The sequence below is a fragment of the Pseudonaja textilis genome, chromosome 6, assembly GCF_049901715.1.
Source record: "Pseudonaja textilis isolate UNSWEBS1 chromosome 6, rPseTex1.2, whole genome shotgun sequence".
Lineage (NCBI taxonomy): Eukaryota > Metazoa > Chordata > Lepidosauria > Squamata > Elapidae > Pseudonaja > Pseudonaja textilis.
The window spans coordinates 44,472,050-44,480,219 of record NC_141995.1 but is presented as its reverse complement, the minus strand read 5'-3'; the positions used below and the strand labels follow the sequence as shown (position 1 = coordinate 44,480,219).

The 8,170-nt window shown below is 46.9% G+C and overlaps 1 protein-coding gene across 2 annotated transcripts in view; it reads left to right on the top strand.

Annotated features, from left to right (window-relative positions):
* Positions 1–521: 521 nt before the first annotated feature.
* PALLD (palladin, cytoskeletal associated protein) overlaps positions 522–8,170 on the top strand; it is a 185,481-nt gene continuing 177,832 nt past the window's right edge. Inside the window, exon 1 of one of the 2 annotated variants that reach the window (XM_026699722.2) lies at positions 522–702. The gene's annotated coding sequence lies outside the window, so the exon portion shown is untranslated. The remainder of the gene's footprint in view (positions 703–8,170) is intronic. The other variant, XM_087936441.1, reaches the window with a different exon arrangement.

Genomic DNA, 8,170 nt, shown 5'->3' with positions numbered 1-8,170 from the left:
GTTAAAAGACATTTACAGGCATAGTCAGTTTCATGCATTAATCTACTAGGTACTCTCTGATATCACAAAATAAGATTTTATTGAGTCATTTTTATTGCGAGAGTGTTAACACAATATAAACTACTGATGTAAAAGGTTCTTAAGATTAAAAATGCATACAAAGCTAATATTATTTCCTTCTTTTGTTTTCCAAAAAGACATGTTGGTAAAGAAGCATAAAGGATGAATTGTTTTCTAATACCAGAACTATGCAAAACATTTCTTATAGATAGCTCTAGTTGTGTCACATTTTAAAATTCTTCAATAGTAAATAAGAATATGGTTATCAGCAAGAATATGATTTGTTATAATCAGCAGCAAGCTATTCAAGTTTTATTGAATGTTTAAGTTTGAAACATTATTCAAACTTATTCGTTCTTCTAGGCTCAAGTCTATTATGCGGAAATTCCAGATAGTGGCAGTTCACTGAAACATGAGTTCAGTTGCCAAATATAGATGAGAAGGACAGGAATTGGATAGTCAGAGAAGACAGATGTAACTCAGGGGCCATGATTATCTCAATACTTACTGTGGACCAAGCTTTCTTGAATGAATAGCTAAAGCAGCTCAAACTTTCTGATTTCTTAAATAGAAAAGGGTTATGCTGAAGAGTCCCATTATCCTGCATGAAATTCTTCACAAAGTGTCCTGAAGATTTGAAAGGTTTGTATGATCTATTTTGCTTCTTCACTGATTATATTTAATTATATTTATTTAATATTAAGCATTAAGAAATATTATTTCATATTTTGCTGCCATTTTTAAAAGCTCCTACTGATTATTATCATTCTTTAAAAAATTGTTAAAGGTTTTTATTAACAGAGTGCTTATACTTTTGTCTATTTCATTCCTCTTTCTTAATTATCCCAAAAACAGTCTTAGCCAAGTATTTACTTGTGCTCAGAATATTTATTTTCTGCTTTATTTTCACAGGATATAAATATTCTGTTAACATAACTAGTTGTTTATATAGAATTCATGGTTTCTCTCAGGATATTGTGTGAGGTTTCTTGACATATAAGTATTTCTGCCAAAATATTGTTTGCAGATTTAATAATATTAGAAAAATTGAGAAAAGTGTGTGTGTGTGTGTGTGTGTGTGTGTTAGAGAGAGAGAGAGAGAGAGAGAGAGAGAGAGAGAATAAAACAGTATATTAAACAACTTGTGTGTATATTCAATACAATATTTTACCATCATTATTAAACTTCTTGGTAATATGAGAAAAGCATTATAAATATGCTGGTGTCTAATCAGAGAAGTCTAGAAATAACTCATGGGCTAGTTCTAATTATGATCGTGTCTGCTATTTGAGAGGGTTCAAGTGTTATTTTAACTAGATTAGCTATCATTTAAATTAGCAGAGCTCTGGCAAAAGAAATCTAGGTTCCCTGTATTGCTGTGGTCTGTATCCTGACTCCTCCCCAGTTCAGCGTTAACTTCAGATGCCCACAGTTAAAACACAACGCCTGAAGAATTTTAATTCAAAGCAGATTTAAAGGTATTAGATTGATACTAAATTATAACACAAAACCTGCTGGCCAGACCTTAAAAGTAATGGAATAGTAAATACCTTGAATAGTAAATACCCCTCCGTTCTTCCATTATTAAAAATTATCTACTTTCTACTTATGGGCTTCAATAGTTGCAAGATGCTTCTTTTTAAGCACTTTTGAATACATAGACAAGGGTGATTCCGAAAGCCTTTTCTCTTTCATTGGAATTATTGAATGAGCCGTTTAAAAAGCTAAGACGTTTTTGCCTGTTATCTTTTACTAAGCAGATTTCTAAAGAGATGCAGAGGGATTTCTGTGAGATTGAAGCACACTTAACACACTCACACCCCACACCCCCACACCCGTATTTTCTGCTTTGTTGGAAGGAACAGATATTCATAAAGAGAATGTCCATTGATTACATACAGTAGACTTTCTCAGATTTAAATGGTTTGTCACAGTGGTGACAAAATAATGTTTGCAAAATATTAACCAAGGGGTCTAATAAAGTCTGAAAAATGCACAAAATTAGTAAAATTATAATCTATATACTACTAAAATTCTAGTATCTGTTTGATACTTTGTAACCTTCAATTGGGCAAAATGCTGAATCCTAGGGCAAAACTTTGTCAACAAAGGTACTTCCAGAATGGCAGGACCAGGGGCGGGATTCAAATTTTTAAACAACCGATTCTGTGGGCATGGCTTGGTGGTCATGTGACTGGGTGAGGTACCAAAATAACCCAGATGTCTCCAGCAGGGGGTTAGACTAGATGACCTCTGAGGTCCCTTCTAGCCCTGGATTGCTGTGCTGTTTCAAAGCATCCACTGAAGTTGTGGCTTGTGCCGGGGTTTGTGGTCCTTCCTTCTCCTCCTTTTTCTCTCCCTTCCACCCTCTCTCTATCCATCCATCCATCCATCCATCCAGATCTCATTCACTTTCCCTTCCTTTCCCTCTTTCTCCCTTCGCTCGTTCTTTCTCTCTCTCTCTGTCTCTCTCTCTCTCTCTCTCTCTCTCTCTCTCTTTCTTTTCTTTTCCTTCCTTCCTTCCTTCCTTCCTTCCTTCCTTCCTTCCTTCCTTCCTTCCTTCCTTCCTTCCTTCCTTCCTTCCTTCTTTCTTCCTTTCTTTTTCTTCCTTTCTCCCTTGAAGGCCTCCCTGGAGCCTTCTGGCAGCCAAAATGGGTGGGGGGGTGGGGGGGGTGCTGGACACACACCCCATGCCCCATTTTGGTCCTGGAAAGCCTACCTGGAGCCTCCTGGCAGCCAAAACAGGGCATGGGGGGGGGCAGGACCAGCTGGCTGTCGGAATTACCAGTTTTGAGAACTGGATGTAAAATTAATATTAATTAATATCCAGTTTGCCTGAACTGGCTGAATCCCTTCCTATTAAGTATGGGAAATAAGAGGCTGAACCAGGGCTTAGTGCAACAAGGTTTATTTACAAGGACTGAACGTGCTTGCTCAGCCTGGAACTGGCTCGCAGCGAACAGCGAAAGGGCTGGACCCAGCAGCCTGCTTTTATAGCAGGCTGCTGGGGAAACCCAGCCAATGAGAAGGGGCAGCTGCCCCTGCAGCGTGAACGGACCTGGGTGGGAACTTCTTCAAGGTCCAGGGACATAACACCCCTTCCCCCCAGATGCGAACACGCATAGTCCTTGAGGTATACGGGAGGTTTGTGCTGACGTCCAGAGCGGCGCAACTCTGGTGTGCTGTTTGGTGGATCAGAGTCCGTCGGTGACTGTTGGCTTGATGATGAGTCCCGAGTACCACCCTCGGTCGGAGCAGGTCCGGGGCTAGAAGGGCTGGACGCTGGGAGTGTCCTCACGCCGTCTGGCTCGGATGGGTTGGACGCTAGGTCGCCGCAGTCAGCATTTGGATTCTCTGGTCCGGCTGAAGGTGTTAGCAGGTCATCGGGGTAGATGTTGCTGTGTGGTAGTTGCAGCGGACTCTCACCGGTCTGTGCCCACGAGTCGCGGCTGACGAGGGTGCCCTGGCGTCTCTGAAGCTGGTCCAGATGTCGTCTCCAGACCCGGCCATCTTCCAGCTTAACCCGGTATGATCTGGGTCCTGTGATGGCTACGATTTCTCCCAGGATCCACAATGGGTCGCCAGCGAAGTTTCTCGCGAACACGGGTTCCTGCAAGACAAAATGCCTACTCCCCGATGTGGAAGCGAGAGGAGAGTCAGGGCAGTAATGTGGGTGAAGCCTGTCCAATACAGTTCGCAGGCGTCTGCCCATCAGAAGCTCGGCCGGGACTTGTTGGTTACCGTGCAAGGGGTTGAATGCTGGCTTAACAGGAAACAGGATAGTTTGTGGTGCCAGTCATCCTTGTTGAACCTGGCCAGGGCTTCTTTAGTGGTCCTAACAGCTCTCTCTGCCAGCCCGTTACTGGCAGGATGAAAGGGGGCCGTGAAGATGTGACGAATGCCCAGGTTGGCCGTAAACGACTGAATTCGGTTGACGCTGATTGGGGACCATTGTCGGAAACAATGGAGTCTGGTAGACCGTGTAATCTAACAGGCGAGTCAATGCCTTGATGACTGCTTGTGAAGTGGTCGTGGATAGTTGTGCCACATCAATCCACTTTGAGTAAGAGTCTACGACCACGAGGAACATTTTGCCATGCAATGGGCCCGCAAGATCGATGTGAATCCTGGACCAGGGTGCGTTGGCACTTTCCCACTTGGTGGGGGTGGCAATTGGAGGGGATGGACGGAAACCTGGCAGGGATGGCAGGAGCTTACCCATTTGTTGATGTCCTCGCGAGGCCGGGCCACCAAATGTAGCTTCGCGCCAACGCCTTCATTCTGACGATGCCCGGGTGGCCCTCGTGCAACACCTCCAGCACTCGGGCACGCAGAGATGTCGGGATGACCACCGAGTGCCCCACAGCAGGCAGCCCTGTAAGCTCGACAGTTCCTGTAAGCGGGTCTTAAATGGAGTGAATTTAGCTTCAATGTCACTGCCTGGCACCCCTCCTCACCCAGTCCAGTACCTGGGCGATCGTTTTGTCCGCTTTGGATTTATTGGCAATATCAAGGGCAGTGATTGGGAGGTCCAGTTGGGTGACTTCAAAAATGGCGTTGACCGGGGCAGGGTCTTCAGCTGGGGCAGGCAGGGGCAGCGGCTGAGGGCGTCTGCGTGGGACAATGTTTTACCTGGGCGGTGCACGAGTCTATACGAGTATGCTGCTAGGAAAAGGGTCCATCTGGTCATTCTGGGGGACAGAATTTGAGGGGTCTGCTTGTCACCTGCTAGTAACCCTAAGAGTGGTTTGTGGTCCGTGACTAGCTCGAAAAAGTGGCCAAAGAGAAATTCGTGAAATTTCTTCACCGCTGCAACAGCTGCCAAGGCTTCTTTATCGATCTGACTGTAATTGCGCTCTGTTGCAGAGAGCGTCCTGGAAAAAAAAGCGATAGGGGCCTCGGAGCCGTTGGGGAGCCTGTGGCTTAAGACTGCCCCAATTCCAAAGGGAGATGCGTCTGCTGCCAGTACTAATGGAAGGTTGGGGTCAAACTGGATAAGCACTGCCTCTGATGTGAGTAGCGACTTGACTGTGCAGAAAGCGGAGTCTTCTTTGTGTCCCCAATGCCAAACTGTTTTTTTATCCAGAAGTCTGTGGAGGGGTTCTGCCACAGAGGCTTTATGGGGCAGGAACGACGCGTAAAATTTCAAGAGCCCCAAAAAGGCCTGCAGTTCCGCTTTGGAGGTTGGAGTGGGTGCCTCGTGTATTGCCTTAACCTTGGACTCCAGGGGTGAATGCCTGAGGCGTCAATTTTATAACCCAGAAAGTCCACCTGTCTAGTGGCAATGGCACATTTTTCTTTTTTTAACTTGAGGCCATGCTGCCTGAACCTCTCTAGGACTGCTCGAACTCTCTGGAAGAGTTGGGGTCTGTTCCTGGCCGAGACTAAGATGTCATCGAAGTAGGGTACTACTCCAGGAAGGCCCTGTAAAATCCGCTCCATGAGGGATTGAAAAATGCCTGGGGCAACACTTACGCCAAACTGGAGACGCTTGCACCGGAAGGCACCCCTGTGGGTGACAATGGTCTGAAGTTCTGTTGTTTGGTCATCAACAGGGAACTGTTGATATGCTTGAGACATGTCCAATTTGGCAAAGATAGTGCCAGGTTCAAAAGTATGTAATAAATGCTGAATGACGGGTACTGGATAAGCGCTAACTTGCAAGAATTTATTGATTGTGGTCTTGTAGTCTGAGCAAATTCTCAGGCTACCATCTTTTTGAGGGGTGTGACGATGGGCGTCTCCCATTTGGCGAAGTCTGTAGGCTCCAGGATCCCTTGTTTTAGTAATTTATCTAATTCAAGGTCTAATTTAGGCCGAATGGCGAATGGAACTCTGCGAGGTTTTAACCGAATTGGGACTGCCTGGGGATCGACTGAAAATGAGATAGGGGTGCCGTTATAACACCCTAACTCATCACTGAATACGTCTGAGTAATCAGCAAACAGGGAGTCCGTGTCAGAGGTTGAGGTAGCATGGACTCCTGTTAGCCCTAAACCGAGGTGGGGAAACCAATCAAGTCCCAAAAGTGTAGGGAGGTTGCCGCTCACTACCACTAGAGGTAGGTGGCCCTTAAAGGTTTTAAAATTAACAAAAACTTGCCTCTGCCGATTACAGGAATGGTCTTCCCTGGTAGTCCTTTAGGCTAAGCTGGCACTTCTGGAGTCGGTTTCTTGATAGGCTGGGTTGAAGCTCCTTGAGGGTGTTCCAGGAAATAATGGAGAGCGCTGACCCCGTGTCAACCTCCATGTTGCAAGGTTTACCTTCTAATAAGATGGAAAGAGAGATTTTACTAATAGAATAGCAAGTGTGATTAGCGCAGAGGTGTGTGCGACAGTTTAATACTTGCCTTTGGGGCCCGGCATGTGCGAATGAAGATGCCCTTTGTGCTAACGTTGTGTGAGGCTTGGCATACTCTTGCAATGTGCCCCTTCTTATGGCAGTTGTTGCAAGTGGCTCCTTTGAATTTGCATGTGGTCCTCAGGTGAGGTCCACCACAGGAAAGGCACAGGGTGATGTGCTTGGATGGTCCGGTGTTATCTTGTCTGGTTCCTGCCTGCGGCGCCTGGCGTTTGTGAGGCGGTGAATGTCGGCCTCGTCACTTGGGTCTTCCTCATTGACCACCTCTTCTGAGTGGACGGAACTGCTGTTTGCTTGGTGACAGGACCTTGGATCTCGGTGGCTGAATGAGATGCCAGCTCCTCTGCCAGGGCTTCCTCGATGGCTTGAGCGAGGTTAAGGTCTTTTTGGCGAGCAGCCGTCTTTGTAGATGCAGGTCCTTGACCCCGCAGACCAGCTGGTCTAGGAGCATGTCATCAAGATAGCTGCCAAACCCACAATGGAGTGCTGCAGTCCTGAGAGCAGCCATGTACTGATTGATGCTCTCTTTGTCCCCCTGCTTCCTCATTCTGAAGGTGAAGCGCCTGGCAATCTGTGAAGGTCTAGGAGAATAGTGGTTAGTAAGGATTTCTAACAGTTCTGTCCAGGGGACATTCTTTAACTCACGTGGAGCCACAAGAGCTGTGGCTGTATCGAAGACGATGGCTCCACAGTAGGTCAGGAAATATGCTTTCTTTCGGTGTTCCCCTGCATCAGCCAATCCAATGGCGTCGATGTAATAATTAAACCGATTCTTGTATGATTCCCACTTCTCCTCATCCGGCTTGAACGCTGGGAAGGCTGGATTGGAGTTCATGTTGTGGGTCTACTGGTTAACCTGTTGGGGAAAATGCTCTCTCTCTGGGTAGCAGTAGAGGTTTAGTGCCTGTGCTAGGCAAGTGCTCTCTCTCTGGGGTAGCAGTAGAGGTTTAGTGCCTGTGCTAGGCAAGTGACTTCAGCTCTGGGGAAATTTCGCACTTCCCTTCTCTCTCTCTGGGGATCAGAAGGTGTTTAGACTGCAACGGTCGTTGGCAGCGTCTTTTGAAATTCGCGCCTGTGTGGGCGTTAGCGATTTCGTAATACAACGCTGTGTTGTATTTGAATGTGCTTCAGCTGACAGCTGTTTGAATTTCGCGCCTAAACAGCACGAGCGGCTGCGGCTCGCAGCGTTACACTTCCTCTGTAGCTTATGCTAACAAGCGGCTACAGGCGCTTCTCACTTTCACTAGCTTGTTTGCTGATCGCTTTCTCTGGGTTGCGATCAGCGTTTGCCTTATTTTGGCTGATCGCTCTCTCTCTGGGCTGCGGAGCAGCGTTTTAGTGATTCAGCGTTCGTTCTCATTTCGGGCTGATCGCTCTCTCTGGGTTGCGGTCAGCGTTGCCCTTATTTTGGCTGATCGCTCTCTCTGGGCTGCGGATCAGCGTTTTAGTGATTCAGCGTTGCAGCTTGCCTCTGGTAGCCATCCCATCCTCGTCGCCAGTATTAAGTATGGGAAATAAGAGGCTGAACCAGGGCTTAGTGCAACAAGGTTTATTTACAAGGACTGAACGTGCTTGCTCAGCCTGGAACTGGCTCGCAGCGAACAGCGAAAGGGCTGGACCCAGCAGCCTGCTTTTATAGCAGGCTGCTGGGGAAACCCAGCCAATGAGAAGGGGCAGCTGCCCCTGCAGCGTGAACGGACCTGGGTGGGAACTTCTTCAAGGTCCAGGGACATAACACTTCCCTGGCCAG